Below are 15,909 nucleotides of genomic sequence, written 5' to 3'. Positions count from 1 at the left end.
ACCATCGCTTGGCCACACTGACCTCAAAACGTGCACCCTTTGTTGTGCTATTCAACAAACACCAACACAATAATTATGTCACAGATACAGCCTAATGCCTGTCCCCCTTTTAAACTCATTAAATGCACCCCTCTTCCATACACACTCTCACACACTCACAAACACACACACACCCTTCAATAACAGTCCCACTAACACTCCAACGCCCAGCATTCCACACGCCGCTGATCACACGTCTTAACGTAATTGGCTTAAGCATGAACGCCTATGTGACATGTTTTGTCATACGTGCTTCGCTGGTCTGATTGACGTCACGCACGTGAACAAGTGGCCGTCTGACTGAGGACGGCGATATATGCTAACTTTTGCCTCTTCCGAACCTTGCGTTTCTCAGAGGACCCCTGCAGCCGGCCATATGGCATCTTCGGCCGGGTTCACCGGGTCAGCATCTACAAGCAAACATCCACCGGCTCAAATAGAACCAGACGCCCGCCCTTTAGGGAACAATGCGTCAAACCACTGGGCTAGAAAGGCCTTCATGGAAGCGGTTGTTTGAAGATGGCAATCCAGAGAGCCACAGTGGGCCGTGCACAGGGCTCGACCCGCAGACCTCTGGAGAAACACAGCTGGTCCCCCAGCCCCCCCCCCACCCCACAAACACACAGACACACAGACATCCACCGCTGGACAGGGACATACAGATGTCCGAACAAAAGACTTGTGTTTATTAACAAGAACAAGCAGTCCCTATCTCTACCGCAGGGTTTTAATTTACTCCATGAGCCTGACTGTAACTTTATCTTGATCTGTGTCGACAAGTCATCCCCGCACTCGCTCCCCGTACATGGGCAAGCGAATAAAAGTGTGGCGAGGATGCGAAGAGGGCTAAGGCTGTCCAAGAATAATAAATGCTTGTGAACACAACTTGCCCAGAAACACCACGTGTTCGCATCAAATAGAGGCTTAGTGATACAGAGACTTTACTTTACTCAGGTTTTTAAAGAAATGAATCAACTGAAATATTGTAAACTTTTGATTCGTTTTGTCAACAAAGGGTCCCGACTGGACCTTTAAACTGTTGGGCATACTGGAGATTACTGGAGGTTTATCTTAAATGAACTGTCATCGAGGGAATGGGTACAAACCTTTTCCTTAGCATTTGGTGCATCCTGTCAACACAGCAAAAACAAGCCTTTGAATTTCAGTTCAAAGGTACATTGCTGGCTCAGGCTGAGAACTCAAGGAACGTTGTTGCACAAACAGCCCCCCTCCCTCCTCTCCCTCATCCCCTGCTGCCTAACACAACTCTTGGCATCAACAATAAAAGAAATACAACCAAAAATCATCACAACACACAAAAGGTGTTGCAAGGCCAACCACTGAATAATGATGATAACAATCATCTAAAATAAATAAATAACAATTGAAACTTATTTGGAGGCATTTTTGAGGAATGCAGTGAAAGCTCTCTCTGGTCATCTGACATCACTACACAAGGAGGAAAGGGGGTGAATGGACAGACAGTATTTCTTTACTGACTCTCCCTGCAAGGATCACGTGTTAATTAGAGTGGATTAGTTCAAAAACAGAGGAAGGCATTTGACTTCTTGTAAGAATAGCTTGTCTGCTTCTCTCTCTCTCTTTCTCTCTCCTTTTTTCACACATTCTTTCTCTCTCCTGCTAGTACCACTATGATGGCCCGTGCAACTCTTTCTCTCTCTCTCTCTCTCTCTCTCTCATTCTCTCTCTCTTTCTCTCTCTGTCTGTTGTTATGAAGTCCACCATTAACAGAAGAGTTCCTCCACAGGAACAGAGGTGCTCTGTGCCACACGTGAAATGGCCATTACAACGGGCAAGAGTTATGGGCAGTGTGTTTTTTAGGAGGGATAAAGCACTGGCCATCCACGACCGCCACCACCCCCCCCCCCCCCCCACTCCTCCCTCCCTCCCTCCCTCCCTCTCTCCCTCTCTCTCTCTAACACCCTGCTTTCAAAATTGCTTAGTGTCTACCATGCTGCTTCTTTTTATCCGAGCGGCAGAGACCTCCTTTGTTTTCATGAAAAACTTCGGCATGACTGGGCCATTTCTTGTGCAAAACTAATAAAGTTTACGGGACTGAAATAACTGTGTGTGTGTGTGTGTGTGTGTGTGTGTGTGTGTGGGGGTGGGTGTGTGTGTGTGTGTTTGTGTGTAATCTCAGGCATTGTTAAGCTCGATCCCTTTGGTTAATGCAGTCGTCGATGGTGTGTGGTGCTCGGTGACTAATTTGTTGACTCCTTTGTGGTTTTGTGAGTAAAAGGATATGAGATACACAGATAAACAACATTCTACTGCTAGCTACTGGTATAAGTCACCAAAATATTTCAAGAGTCCGTAATTTTAGCACAGTCTATATATATTTTTTATCAGATGTTAGAAAACAGAAAGGGAAATGGGAAGTCATTATTCATGTTGACAAATGTAATGATCACACTTGAGATTTTTCTGCCAGCATCATTTCCCCAGCAGATAAGTACACAGCCAACAACACCAATAGTGTGTTGAGGGCATTTGCAGATATGAATACAGAACTAAGTTATTTATATACTAATATATATATATATATACTAAAGTAAAACATCCTATGGGACTGGAACAGTACCTAACTCCCTGGGGTGTCAGCGTTCCATTTCTCTCTTACTGACACACACATACAGACACACACACACACACACACACACACACACACACACACACACACACACACACAAAGTACAAGAGAGAGAGAGTGGGTGAGATTCGGGGAGGGCTTGAGAGAGACTCTCCAACTCTTTTCTGTTTGAACCAGAGCCTCCTGTTAGTGACCAATTACAGGGAGACTGGAGCGCCCTGCTGCCTGGGCCCAAGAAGCCTTTTATGGGTGCCCTCCAGTTGGTCTGCTTGGCTCTGCTTGTGAGCACCCACGGAACAAACAGCACTTTATGCCCAATTATAAAAGCGGCACTATGAGAGGATGTTTCTGGACCTCAGTATGGCCCTCTATCTCTCTCCCTCTCTCTCTCTCTCTCTCTCTCTCTTTCACCCACTCACCCTCTCTCTCATCCTTTCTTATCTCGCTGCTTCTCTCTGAAATCCCACACAGCACATCACTCAACACTGTAACTTTCAGAGGGAACAAACACAGCGAACTGGAACAAACTTGCTGACTCCATCTGGACGGACAATAAGCAACATACGTGCATCCCTGCACAGATTCCCTGCCCCCCACCCCACCATCCACCCATTTTCCTCTCTCCCATGCTGACCCTCCCCCTACTCTCACTTGTGGCTTTCTGTGCAGTTGCCTACAGTACTGTATATGTGAGGTGACCTACATGGGGCAGTTGAGAGTAACTATAGCTCCAGGCTCCATAGGCCCCTTATTGGACTCACTGACGATGTGTTGTGGCTCGTTTTTTTTTTTTTTTTTCTCCCCCTTTTCACAAGCAAACTTTTGGGATTTTGGGGCTTCTCATTGTTCTCAACCAGTCGGCCCAGCAACTGCAAGACTTCTTAATGAACCCATTCTTTCTTATTCTTTCTCCCTCCTCGTCAACCGCTCCCCCACCCCCCCAACCACAATATAACATAACGTCTTCTCATGTAAAACTTAACCATACTGTTGACACAGGGGCTGAGCAAATTAGTGATCAGTTTTCTCTCCCTCCACAATCAGTTTGCAGTTGCTGGAGCACTATTGATCGCTTCATGCCGAGTGCCCGCCAGACGCCATTAAAAAATATACCCTGGTGAAGTGAACGAGGTGCAATTTGTTTGTTTCTCTTGAAGCTTGTAAAGTGGAACCATGTGAAGTGGACTTAGATCTCAGGAGGAAGACTTTGCCAATAATTGGAAATCTCAATTTCTAGTTACCACATTTCAAACATAATTACAAGATGCAGGCATAGTTTGTTGTGTCTGATGTGGTTTCGGCTCTCCCTTGCCTCTCTGCCTGTGCTCTCGGGCTTTGAAACCAGCACCAATAACTTTTGGTTTTTCATGGTTTTATTTGGCCAAAACAAAGCCCTTCATATAAAGTAACACCAAAAAGAAAAACCCAGCTAAAAATGCCATCCCTCAACGTCTCGCAGAAGCAACAACAAAAAAAATTGAGTCCAGGACTTTTTTGATTTATGATGTTCATTAAATGCAGTACACAACAATCATCAATTTCAGCTCTCCACAGCAAAAAGCCCAAATGTGTGTTCACAACAGAAACATTTTAAAAGCTGCATGGTCGGACGACAGACGAGAAGCGAAAGAAAACCCCAAGCTTGGTGATTATGTGAGGCATAAAATACTGTATCTGTTCCTTGTGACCTTTAAACAAGCCACTTCTCAGCCACTCTGTTGAAGACACAATAGAAAAGGCTCCCGACCAGCTGAAGGCATAAATCCCAACAGAATCTTTAACAAGGCTCTCTGAGGACCAGTTTTATGGTGTCATGGAGGACAGAAGGACAGGAGCCATGGGATACTGAGTTAAGATGAGCAGAGAAACCTCTGGGGTGGAGACATTCAAAGCATGGTCTGGCTTTGCCTAGCGGATGTGCCATCTACCAGCACTTTTTATATACTTATCATATCTACACCACTTTGCCTAGCGGATGTGCCATCTACCTGCACTTTTTATATACTTATCATATCTAAACTTCTTACCTCAATTGCTGCTAGTCCCAATTCTGTTCATATTACATATCTATTTCTTACTGTACATAACTTATGTATTCACTTATTCCACTTTACATATGCACATACTCTGCACTTTTATTGCTATTTTGCACTTCTGGTTGGATGCTAAACTGCATTTCGTTGTCTTGTACTCTGTGCAATGACAATAAAGTTGAATTTTATCTAATCCAAGTGCATGAAACCTCCCCCAAACACTGTAGGGAGTTTCAGCCTGACTGATGAAGCAGAAATTTGTCATTAGCCACAACTTGTAAAAGAAACTCCTGCATCAGCAGCAACAACAAACACAACAACAAACCCACCCTAAGCACAGAAGTTAAAGAGGCATTACTGAGTTTATGTCTAAAACTAGCAAGCTAATGAGCAACCGAGAGAGTTGACTTTGAATGACCAAAAATAACCCGGTTGCTGATTATATAAGCTTGCTCGTATTAGATAGCTTGCTTGCTAAGTTAAGTATTTAGGTGAAGTAGTTTGTGGCATCTTGCTTGAAAATGTCTTTTGCAGGGTTTACTGACCCCGAGCCCAAAACTACAAAGTGAATAGCATGGGTGGATAATGTGAATGACAGGAATGTTTATCTTCCCTTCATGTGACCGTGTACCATCATGCTGAATTTGAGGATGTCATAAAAAGTAGTTATTTAAAAAACAAAACATACCTTAAGAAACAACAAAACCCTATGTAATGCGAAAAATTAGATACAAAAAATGCCTTTTTTTAAGTCCAAGAGTGAAAAAACTGGTGAAACACGTTTCCTGTAGTGACAACACTACCATCCTCAAACGTTGTGTCTCTCATCAAGCAACGCAAGAGCTCAACTATGCCAGTCATGATGGCTCTACTTTGAAGAGCTGTTTGGAGTAGGGATTAGCTCTGTTATTATTATGCGCATGAATCAGCGTCCGCCCTGTGAAAACTTTCGCCAGCCTCTGCTATGTAAGATGTCCAAACCCATAATTCAGATTTATATGTGGAAGGAACCCATACATGGTCTTTGGATTTTGGATGTGTTCTCCACTTGTGGAGAAAAGTGCTTTTAAGGATTCCAGTCATCCCATAGACTGGAAGCATTTCTGCTATGTCAAAGGACTCTTTCCCAGGCGCAACCTACAATCTCCAGTCTCAATGGCCGTTCTACCACTGTAACATTAATGGACTGTTATGCAACACAAGACTCAGATGCCCAAACCTTAGACGCTTTTGGCATTTATGATGAGTAGACTCAGGCAAATGTAGACTTCTTTTTGAGTGACTGAGGAGCCTAACCCTTAACCTCAGTAAAGATCTCTCCAAGCTAGCTTTACACAGGCAGTGAAAGTCTGTATATTTCTGATTAGTATAATGAGCCTCCACTCAAGCAGTATGGATAACGCATACTTGATTGTTTATCATGTGCTATGAACAGACAACTGTAGTTAAAAATCAAACTACCTCCAGACCCGCATGGCTGTTTTAAAACTGTACATATACATTTGTTTGTAAATAGCCACACTGTTCTCCATTGAAATTTCCAGATAGCATGCTACTGTACTCACATGTGTAACCATTGTATTTAGAGAAAAACAGCTGTGATATTGATCAAAGCAAGGTCCTCCTTATTTGGACTGGGAAAATTAGCCTGTTGGGATGATGGATTTTCTCTCTCCTCTGAGAAGGAGCTCCTCGAACACAAGAAAAGGTTAATGGTGTGTACAACAGCCAAAAGCACTTAGCGTTAAAAGGATAATTTCTTTGTTTCTGCCCAGTAATGATGTTGCAGTGAAAACAAAGGTGTAACTCTTTTTTTAAAGAATTTAAAGTTGCCAGGGAAACGAAGATGTGTACTGTGTACTGCATTCAGCCAGAGAGTATGACATGCCTTAAGGAGCAAGGCATCACTGAAGATGAATGGGAAATAGCCCATCGGTCAATAACTTACACCATCACTGTCCCGAGCTAAACTCTTTCATGCTAAACAGTAATGGATATTTTCATGAATTAAATAACAGTCCCCAATGAAAAAAGTCATTTGCAATCATTTTGGGGTGTTTTAACCAGTATTTCTTGGGCTATCTGCACAGGAGACAGGAGAAGACGTCACATTTGTTGGTTGTGGGCAACATTTAGCGAAGATTGCCTCTAATAAGCGTGATGATTCAAGCAATCAGGGACTGATTGCTTTGGCCAGTCATGAGAGCTCCTATGCTGTTTGATGTGCAGGCCCGTCTGCTTCCTCTGATCCCCTGCCTCTGCCTTGATACAGACGCTAAACAACGCTAAATGCTGCACAAAGAGCTAAACAACTCTAAATGCGACACAAAGCTTACTGCTAAACAATGCTAATGCTAAACAATGCTAACTGCTAAATGGACATCAACACTGACACAATCATCCTCGTGGACATCAACACTGACACAATCAATGCACACTGTAATATCTGTATAATATCTGTATACACCCCACTCCCTGTGAACAACTGTTCTCCCTATGTGTATTGTTTTTCTACTGTGATTGGTGTATGTATGTTTGTGAGTTAAGTTAAGTGTATAAGCTACTGGGTGACTTAAAATTCCCTCGGAATTATTAAAGTATCCATCTATCTATCTATCTATCTATCTATCTATCTATCTATCTATCTAAATGTGATCTCTGTGAGGAGAGGATGCTGGGCATTAGAGGTGCCCTGGTGAGATCCCTTTGTCTTTTCTTTTTGTTTTAAGGCAGCATGTGTTCAGCCATCTCTGGTGGAGGCTGTGATTCCCACAGCTCGTATGATACCAACATAAGTGGGTGTTTTAATCAATCTATGTTTTATGACAGTATTTTCGGCGCTGCTTTTTTTTTTGAGGAGGGAACATGAAGTGGAGTCTTGCGGATGTCTTGAGTGTAACCGGCTAATTGAAAGTGTCACACTATAGGCAGAAACGTTTTCTTACCACAGGCAAAAAACACAGGAGCACAGCCAAAACGCAGTCCCACACAAAGAGCTTTAAAAAAAGATGCTGTAACTGGAAACAGAGATCTGTCCCAGTAGAATTCACCATGAGCGCTCAACTGAATCTATGTAAGACAGAGCCGTCTTGTTGAAGAGTCAACATTGTGACATCAAGGAAACACAGGATCTAAAGTTAAAAGGAACGCTCGTAAACAAATAATCTCTGTATTTCTGCATGTTCTAAATCAACAAAATCTGTATAAGGAGAGACATCTCGTTGAAAAGTCAACATTTTGACATCAAGGAAATACAGGATCTTAAGTTAAAAGGAACACAGTAAAATGAATACTATTTATCTCTGTATTTCTGTGTTTCCTAAATGAAATGTCACAGTCTAGCATTGTACAGTGTGTTTGTGTGGCTAGAACTGCTGTGGACATGGTAAAGGCTCTGAGAATGCAAACAAGCTGTTTGGAGACTTGGAGACTTTGGCTGGAAAGCAAATAAGTCTCTTTGCTAACACCGGCCAATCAGTTATGTCTGGCCCTTCAATAAGGACAGTGGTGTCTCTTTGGTTTCCTGAAAAGAATGTCCCTGGATTGGAGCACTAATCCGGTCATTTTGTGAGAAAGACAAAAAGGAACTTGGATCTCGGTTTGCCTCTCCTTTTTTTAAGAACCATACATTCCTAACTGAATATCTGTGCATATTGAACTAATGTGACGTAATACTTACCTCCTCAGATTCACTCTCTAACCGTGGTCTTTCGATTTCGGTCACTAACCTAACTGAAAGTTCTTGCTATGGATGAATGATGCAGTGAGAGCCCTGCTTGCAATGAAGCAAGATTTTCTCTCACAGCACGACCCAACAATACATTTGAGAACCAAGACTGGAAAAGAACCACATAAAGTGCAACATGTGTGACATGTAATTAAGCCAAGCTCTCCCTTGCCACAATTCACTTCGGAGGGGTGGGGGGGGAAAAAGGGGGGTAGGGTGCTGGGTTTACAACTTGTCTTGCCAGGGGCCATTTCGAGAGCTGTGACTCCATTCGCTACAGTACAGAACATATCTGAAACCCCACGGCTTTCCCTGCTTACATTCTTTCTTCCATGAGATTGACGTCTCCTTAATACATCACAGGGGTTATCATGTGCCCCGTAATGGTGCTATTATTGCTTTGCTTTGCTGGGTTGGGTTGGCCAGGATAACTGTCACATGTGTTAGCATTCCAGGCTTGGAGACCCTTTTGCGTAATACCGAGTTTAAGAGGTAAAGTTCAGTGGCTGTGGACAGACGTGACAAGTGGCTTTCATTAACAGTCTGCAGATTAAGCCACCCACTCCCTGCACCACAAGAGGGGGGCAAGAGAAAAATACGAGACCTCAAGTGGAACTCTGCCATAAGGTACAGACAAACCTCAAGAGGGTAATGGCTAGGGCATTTTCAAAATGTACTTTTTATTCCAGAAATGATGGTGAATGTAATTATGTTTTGTATAAAAGCTGTCATTTGTGCAAAACCGCTTGTAGCCCTGACATTTTGTCATTTAGACTTGGAAACAATACGTAGGTTCGAGAAAATAAGGCTGAATCCACTGATGCCACAAGGCTACTCATGATGTTAAGCCCACACCTGTCCAAGGAGAGATTTATGTTTTACCTTCATGCGCTGTACGATCATCAATTCTAGTTTGATGCTTGTGGATTTTCAACAAGCTTTCAAATGAAATTAAAGATTTGTGCAGCCATTACCCAAGCATAGATGAAAAGAATGTTTATGAAGTATTTATAAACCAGAATTAGAGCATTGAGCTTACTAATATGTTATTACACAGCTATGAAATTGTGTCTGTTAATGAAAGTCATTTTTTAGCCTTTAATTTTGTAGTTGCAGATGTAGTTCTGTTCACATCATTATTTCCACAGTGAAGTTCTTTGCCTCATTCAGGAAAGTACATTTTGCTCAATTATCACAAACGGACTAATGCAGAAGTGTCATGCAAAATAACTGATTCTAAAACAAACCTGGTTCTATAAATAGTTTATAGCTTTCCACCAATTCCACTTCTAAACCTTCAGCTATTTTAACTTATTTTTTCTGTAGCTGACAGACTCAAACAAAAACACCACAGCAACATCGAAGTCTTGACAACAGAGTTACCATGACCCAGATTTATCAATAGGATGTATCATGGAGCACATTAGTCCCTGTGCACGAGTAGCCATGGCCGAGACCCACAGGAGGCAGAGACCCATGTGGCGCTCTCTCCCCTCCTGGATTGCCTTCTGTGCTTGGGCCCGGGTTCACACACACACACACAAACACACACAGACACACACACAGACACACACACACACACACACACACACACACAAACACACACACAGCGGGCGATTTGCACAGCTCCTGTTTATTAAGCAGTTTTGTGGGCAGTAAAACGCAAGCACAGGGTTATTAGCCTCTGTCTTGGTCTGAGAGCCCAAGTCCAAACAGTTTGGTAATTACAGCTTATAAATGCCCAAGCGCTTTAATTTCATTACTTATCGCTGAGCCCAGCGAAAAAAGGAAAGAAATTATTTGTACAAATTGACAAATACCTTGGTATGCAAATCTCAGACACGGTTTCCCCCTCCAACCCCGTCCCACCCGCTTTCATTTTCCCAGATTAAGTGTTCATGACCTTATTAAGCGACTTGTACACACATGTTGTTCTCGCATAATGGAGTGACCAGCTTAGCATGCTAATACAGTGTGAAACTATGAACATATAAACTATGAACATGATGCTCTCCCCATTTGGACATTCAATACTTTAACTTAAGTGATGGCTGACAGACCATCAGCTATTCTTATATAAAATAAATCAACTCTGGCAGGAGCTTTAAGCAGATTTAACCAGTCATAACATTTCAATAGCATCACATAACAATGAAAAAAACTATTCGTAGACTATTTGTACATTTAGTGTGATGAGACCTGATTAGGAAGCCACAGTGCATTACCTCATGCTGTGTGAAAAATATGGATCGAATATGAAACATGAAACATGAAACATGAAACATGGGAAAAGGCGGCATTGGCGTCTAAGGCATGGACGTGAATGGAGGCAAGGGTACCCACAGCAGATTGCATTTTATTGAAAGCAAATGTTGTGGCATAACAGGGTCGGTCTTGTGAAAGCCAGCGATCAGCAGATCTGCACAGTCCCAGAGGTTTCATGTGGAATTCGACTTTTGGGATAATTACGCAGAAGTGTGAAGAATTTTGATGATATTAAAAGCAAAACAGATATTTACAGTCCAATTGACGCCAGTTCTGGTGTCAAACGGAAATCTGTTTTTTCTTGAATTGCTGCGGTTGTATATTTCATTCATTGTGGTGTTCAGGATTGCCTCTGTTGTGGTCTGACACCAGTAATAGCTGAACCTCACCTGTGCAATTCCACTCTACATGAGGTCATGGTGGCTTGAACACATTTCACCTCAAAAAAAGGCATATGTGCATTATGATTTGTGCTATAATGAGACACAATCAACAACACTTAATGAAGTTGGGGACAAAAATAGTCAAAGACATAAGGACCATATAAATACATAAAAACGAATGACTCTAATTAAAACTATACATCACTATATAGAGGACATCACTTGCATATATCAGCATATACTATAATATACATAATGATGTAAAATGGTAGCTCCACAGACAGTACTGCAGAAGACTAACATTCCTCTTTCGGCCTGTTAGGGCTAAACCCACAGCACATCAGAAAACATTTCAGCAGGGAGACATTCACAGAGGAAGGAAGAACATCACTCTGAAAGACAAAGGAGAGGGAGGAAGTCTAAACAGAGCAGCAATTGCCTGTTGCTCAGCAACTTTGCTATGGTTACCACTCTATACCACTCTACCACATCTATACTGACTTTAGGGTTCTACGCACAACAACAGGAGGGCCGGTACACAGCCACAGTGCTCAGCCTACTCTCAGCCAGACCTGGCCCGAACGTGACACCGGAACGTGCCGGATAATCCCCGGAACTGGTTAGAAGTCAGCTTTCATTTGCACCTCTGCACTCTGTGACTTTCAGTAAGGTGTTCTTGCCAGTGTGAAATCTATTTGTCATAATAACACATTAAAATCATTTACAGAAAAGATCAAATTGTCAACATGGGTTTGAACAGTCAGAAGGTCATCGAAGGACAGTATGAAATGACGAGTGTAATGTGTCTTGTGCTCACAACAGCTATGTCAGTATACCTCGAGCCGCCAGTTTTGTACTGCTGTTTGATATGTCTAATTTGCCTTAATAATAGGCAAATTCCATAATTGCTGCATAAATAGGCAGCAGTGATGAAATGTGTGCTTTTGGACTTAAAGGTGTTTCTTTTAGAGCCTTTATAAAAACATCTAGAGCCTGGCACTTGGCTTAAGTGCGTGTCACAGTGTTTGTTGCCAGTATCACAGAAACGGTCAGCCAGGCTCTGAGAGGGAGGGACAGTAAGGGGGGAGTAGAAGCCTGGATGAAGTGCATTCTGGTGTCTGTGTATGAATTTGTGCATGTGTGTGTGTGTGTGTGTGTGTGTGTGTGTGTGTGTGTGTGTGTGTGTGTGTGTGTGTGTGTGTGTGTGTGTGTGTGTGTGAATTTGTGCATGTGTGTGTGTGTGTGTGTTTGTGTTTGTGTTTGTGTGTGTGTGTGAGAGAGAGAGAGAGAGAGAGAGGGAGAGCAAATTGAAAGTATCTTTTTGTTGTCACTGTCCTTTTGTTAAATGAAATTAAACAGATACATGTGCCTCTAATTATCTGTGTGGTGGTTTACGAGAGAGCCTTAAAGAGGATTTAAAACACTCTCATGTTCAACATGATTTATCTTATGCGAATGCTAATGTTATGGTCCACAGCACAATGCAGTGATTTCATGGTTTTGGCTATGTGAGCCTGGAGTAGAGCTTACGGCATCCACATGGTAAACAGCAGCAGTGTGTGTGTGTTTTCAGTGCACCTAGGAATAACAGTGGGATTGGAGAAGATTTTCAGTTGTTCTCAGGGGGAAGCTGATTATCTTACCTGAGGTAAGGAGAGAGTGAATGAATGAGCGGTTATTGTTGCTACCTCTGTTTGCGTGGTCATTAGATGGGGATTGCATCCGGCGGTACCCATTACCTTGTCCCCAATCCTCCACTTGCATTAGCCTTTGCATCAGGCCATAATCCACAGCTCACGGGTCCAGATGCGACTGGCTAAGGCTAACAGCTCATTAGGTGAGGTTCCAAACACATTAAAAAAAGTTGGAGATATTACATGAGTAGTATCTCATCCCTTACCAGTATGAACTAATATCCTTTCTGAGAAATATCCCTTCAAATCCTCTAGCTTTCCTGCCCATTTTATTAAAGAACCTGAGTTATCCGGGGCATTTGAGGGAAAGACCACAACAGAGAAGGGGTTTGTGCCTATTGACCGGGGACTGTAAAAAGCAGTGACAAAGTCCAGTCCACTAAGCGATATGTTATGCCGTTTCCAGGCATTCTTCCCCTGGCACATTGTGTGACCTGATTGCTAATTAGTGCCTTGTTGTGTAGGGGTTGCTTGTTTGTTATTTGTTGTTCTTGCCTGGCGTGGTTGCTCACTGCTCCCGCTTGCCTGGCTTTGCTGACGTCTCTGCCTCAGCTCTGGTGTTGAGTTGCCATAGCATGATTGCCATGTGGAAAGTTCCAGAAAGCCTTTGTTAGCGTGTAACTATGCCACATTCATCATTAGAAAATGCAGAACAACTACTGCACACACGTTTCACTGAAGATACGAGCTCTTCTCTTCTTTCAGTTCCAGGCCATGTCATTTCTTCCATAGGATCATTTACCTCACTGGTTGCCACGTGGGAAAATTAACTTGAATTGGCACAATGGCATCGTATGTTGAGGAAGGTTCAAAATATCACGTTGACCACTGTGTTGGGAAAAAAAAAATCTTGGAATTGGTTTTGGAAAATGAAAGGCTCAAGACAATGGCTGATGAAGCCATCAGTCCTGCCCACCATTAATAACAACACAACTAAAAGGTCTGGGGCTCTGTTGGACAGTGGCACTATGATCTCACTGGCATTTTGAGACCTGGCATGGCTCACAGGTAGTTATGGAAAGAATTAAAAAACACAAATCCGAGTGTGTCTGTTTTGCATTTGTGCAGTAAACGGTCTCTCACTGGGGCAACTGAAATGTTACCCCCTCAAAAGGTTTTACAGCTTCTTGCATCACAGGCACATTACAAATAACAAATTACAAAAAACAAATATTCTTCATTCAAGGGTTTAGTCTAGACACACTATGTGCTGACCCCAGTGTTGTTGTGTTGCCTTGCTAAGGATGTCAGCTATGTTCATTCATTCAGCCACCACATTCATTCAGCCACCACAAAGGAAGGCATATTGAAAACTAAAAGTATTTTTAGTCAGTGTAGCAGATGAAAACGGATGTAACCAGTCCTCTGCTTGTGAGGGCAGCCTGCACCGAAGTGTCAACATCCATCATCTTCTTGGAAAGAGTCTGTCTGTAAACAGGCCTGACCTTATATGTGTAGGACTTGGTGGTATGATCAAGAACATATCGTGTGAGGTGCATACGAAACAACATTTTGATTACAGTCACAACATAACATTAATGGTGAAATCAATTTTGTTGGTGCTTCTGTCATTGTCCCACAAGATCTCTCTTCTCACAAGATCTCTTTCCTCAAACGGTGTATTTGGATGAGTTCCTGGTAGTTAGTTAGACCTGAGGTGTGAGGAAAATGAGGTGTGTACAGAACAACATTTTGATTATTAGGATATGTTCCTGGAAGTTAGTTCATAACCTCTGCTTTTGTTTGAAGGGGCCCTTGGTGCAACTAAGAACCAGATTGCCTGGAATGTGGAGGGGTGGTGGTGGTGGGTGACTGATTGGTGGCTGCCATCAGAAAGGTTACAGTTAAACACAAACTAGCAGTAGTTTTGGTAACATGAAGTTACTTGTGAACATACAGGATATTGTGTGAATTAGTTTGTTGTTTTACAAGATAGCTGAGTGTTTAGTCTCAGCACAGACACCCTACTATACCAGGCCAGATAACACCCAGGCCCAGAGGACTGGTCGGTGAACCTGCAGACAGACCCACCTCAGACCCTCTTTCAGGTTGCTTTTTCCCCAACACCCTTCCAGTCTCCATTGTTACCAGGAGCCCTCTTACCCTCAGTTTCCTCTTGATGTTCCTCACGCCCTTTTCTCCTGCTCGCCCTTGGAGTCGCTCCTGGTCTCTTGCCATCTGCTTCGCTCCGTCTCTCTCTGCTCATGTGCATACCGAAGCTCCTGCTGAGATTCTGATGAGGAAAGCAGCATTCTACCCTCAACTGGCTCTGATCTGGCACTCACTGCTGATTAGAAGTAACCCGTTTGTTGGGCCATCGTGTGCAAATTGTTCATTGATTGCATTGTGCTATGTGAGTCCTCAAGTAAGTAAGAGCTTGCCGTCTTCAAAAGCGGTGTATCATTTTATGTGATAATATTGTCAAAGTGTTAACCAATGTCCAGCCTGGTTCATATAAGGTTAGGTCTCTGTGGCCTTGCAATAGCATCTGCTTGACACAAATGTTCCTAGTTGTCCTTAACGACTTTTTTTTGCTTCATAAAACAGATGAAATGGCTAAAAGCGCTGTTCAGACGAGGGACAGACTATGCACCTGAGGATAGACCTGGTCCAGGAAATGAAAGACGGCTCCAGTGCCTTGGAAGAGCCGGCTCCGTCAACTCTCATGGCACACATGTGTTTTTCCCCGACAGAAGAGATTCGAGTAAACCAATTTAATGATATTTAAAACAGTGTCCTCCTTTTAAACAGCCATTCATCACAAACGTCCCAGAGTGATTTCCCAGGTGGAGCAGTTTACTAAATAATCCAGCGCAGGCTCGCCCTCGCCTGTTACAACCATCACCAGCGTTCAGTCGGCATCTCTGCCTGACGGACCCCATAGGAGGGAGTGCTGCTGCTTTCCGTCAGAGGAAGAAAAGTGGGTGGGAAAAACCCTGGAAAATGTGTGGACTTAAACTTGTATACTTAAACTCTGTTTGTTGAATGTGTCGGTGGAGTTTAGAGAGGTGCTACATCTTGCGAGCGTGGCGCGGTGATTAGCGCTGGCAGCTGGATGGACGCCCTCCCTTCTGGAGGCGTGATCCAGGCCCTCCTCTGTTCCCCTAACCGATCCTCTGTGTCTGCATCGCTCTCCTCCTGCCTCTACTGCTTTGGC

This window comes from Clupea harengus, chromosome 15 (genome assembly GCF_900700415.2).
Source record: "Clupea harengus chromosome 15, Ch_v2.0.2, whole genome shotgun sequence".
Taxonomy (NCBI): domain Eukaryota; kingdom Metazoa; phylum Chordata; class Actinopteri; order Clupeiformes; family Clupeidae; genus Clupea; species Clupea harengus.
The sequence above is the reverse complement of the archived record's forward strand: the minus strand, read 5'-3'. Positions refer to the sequence as shown.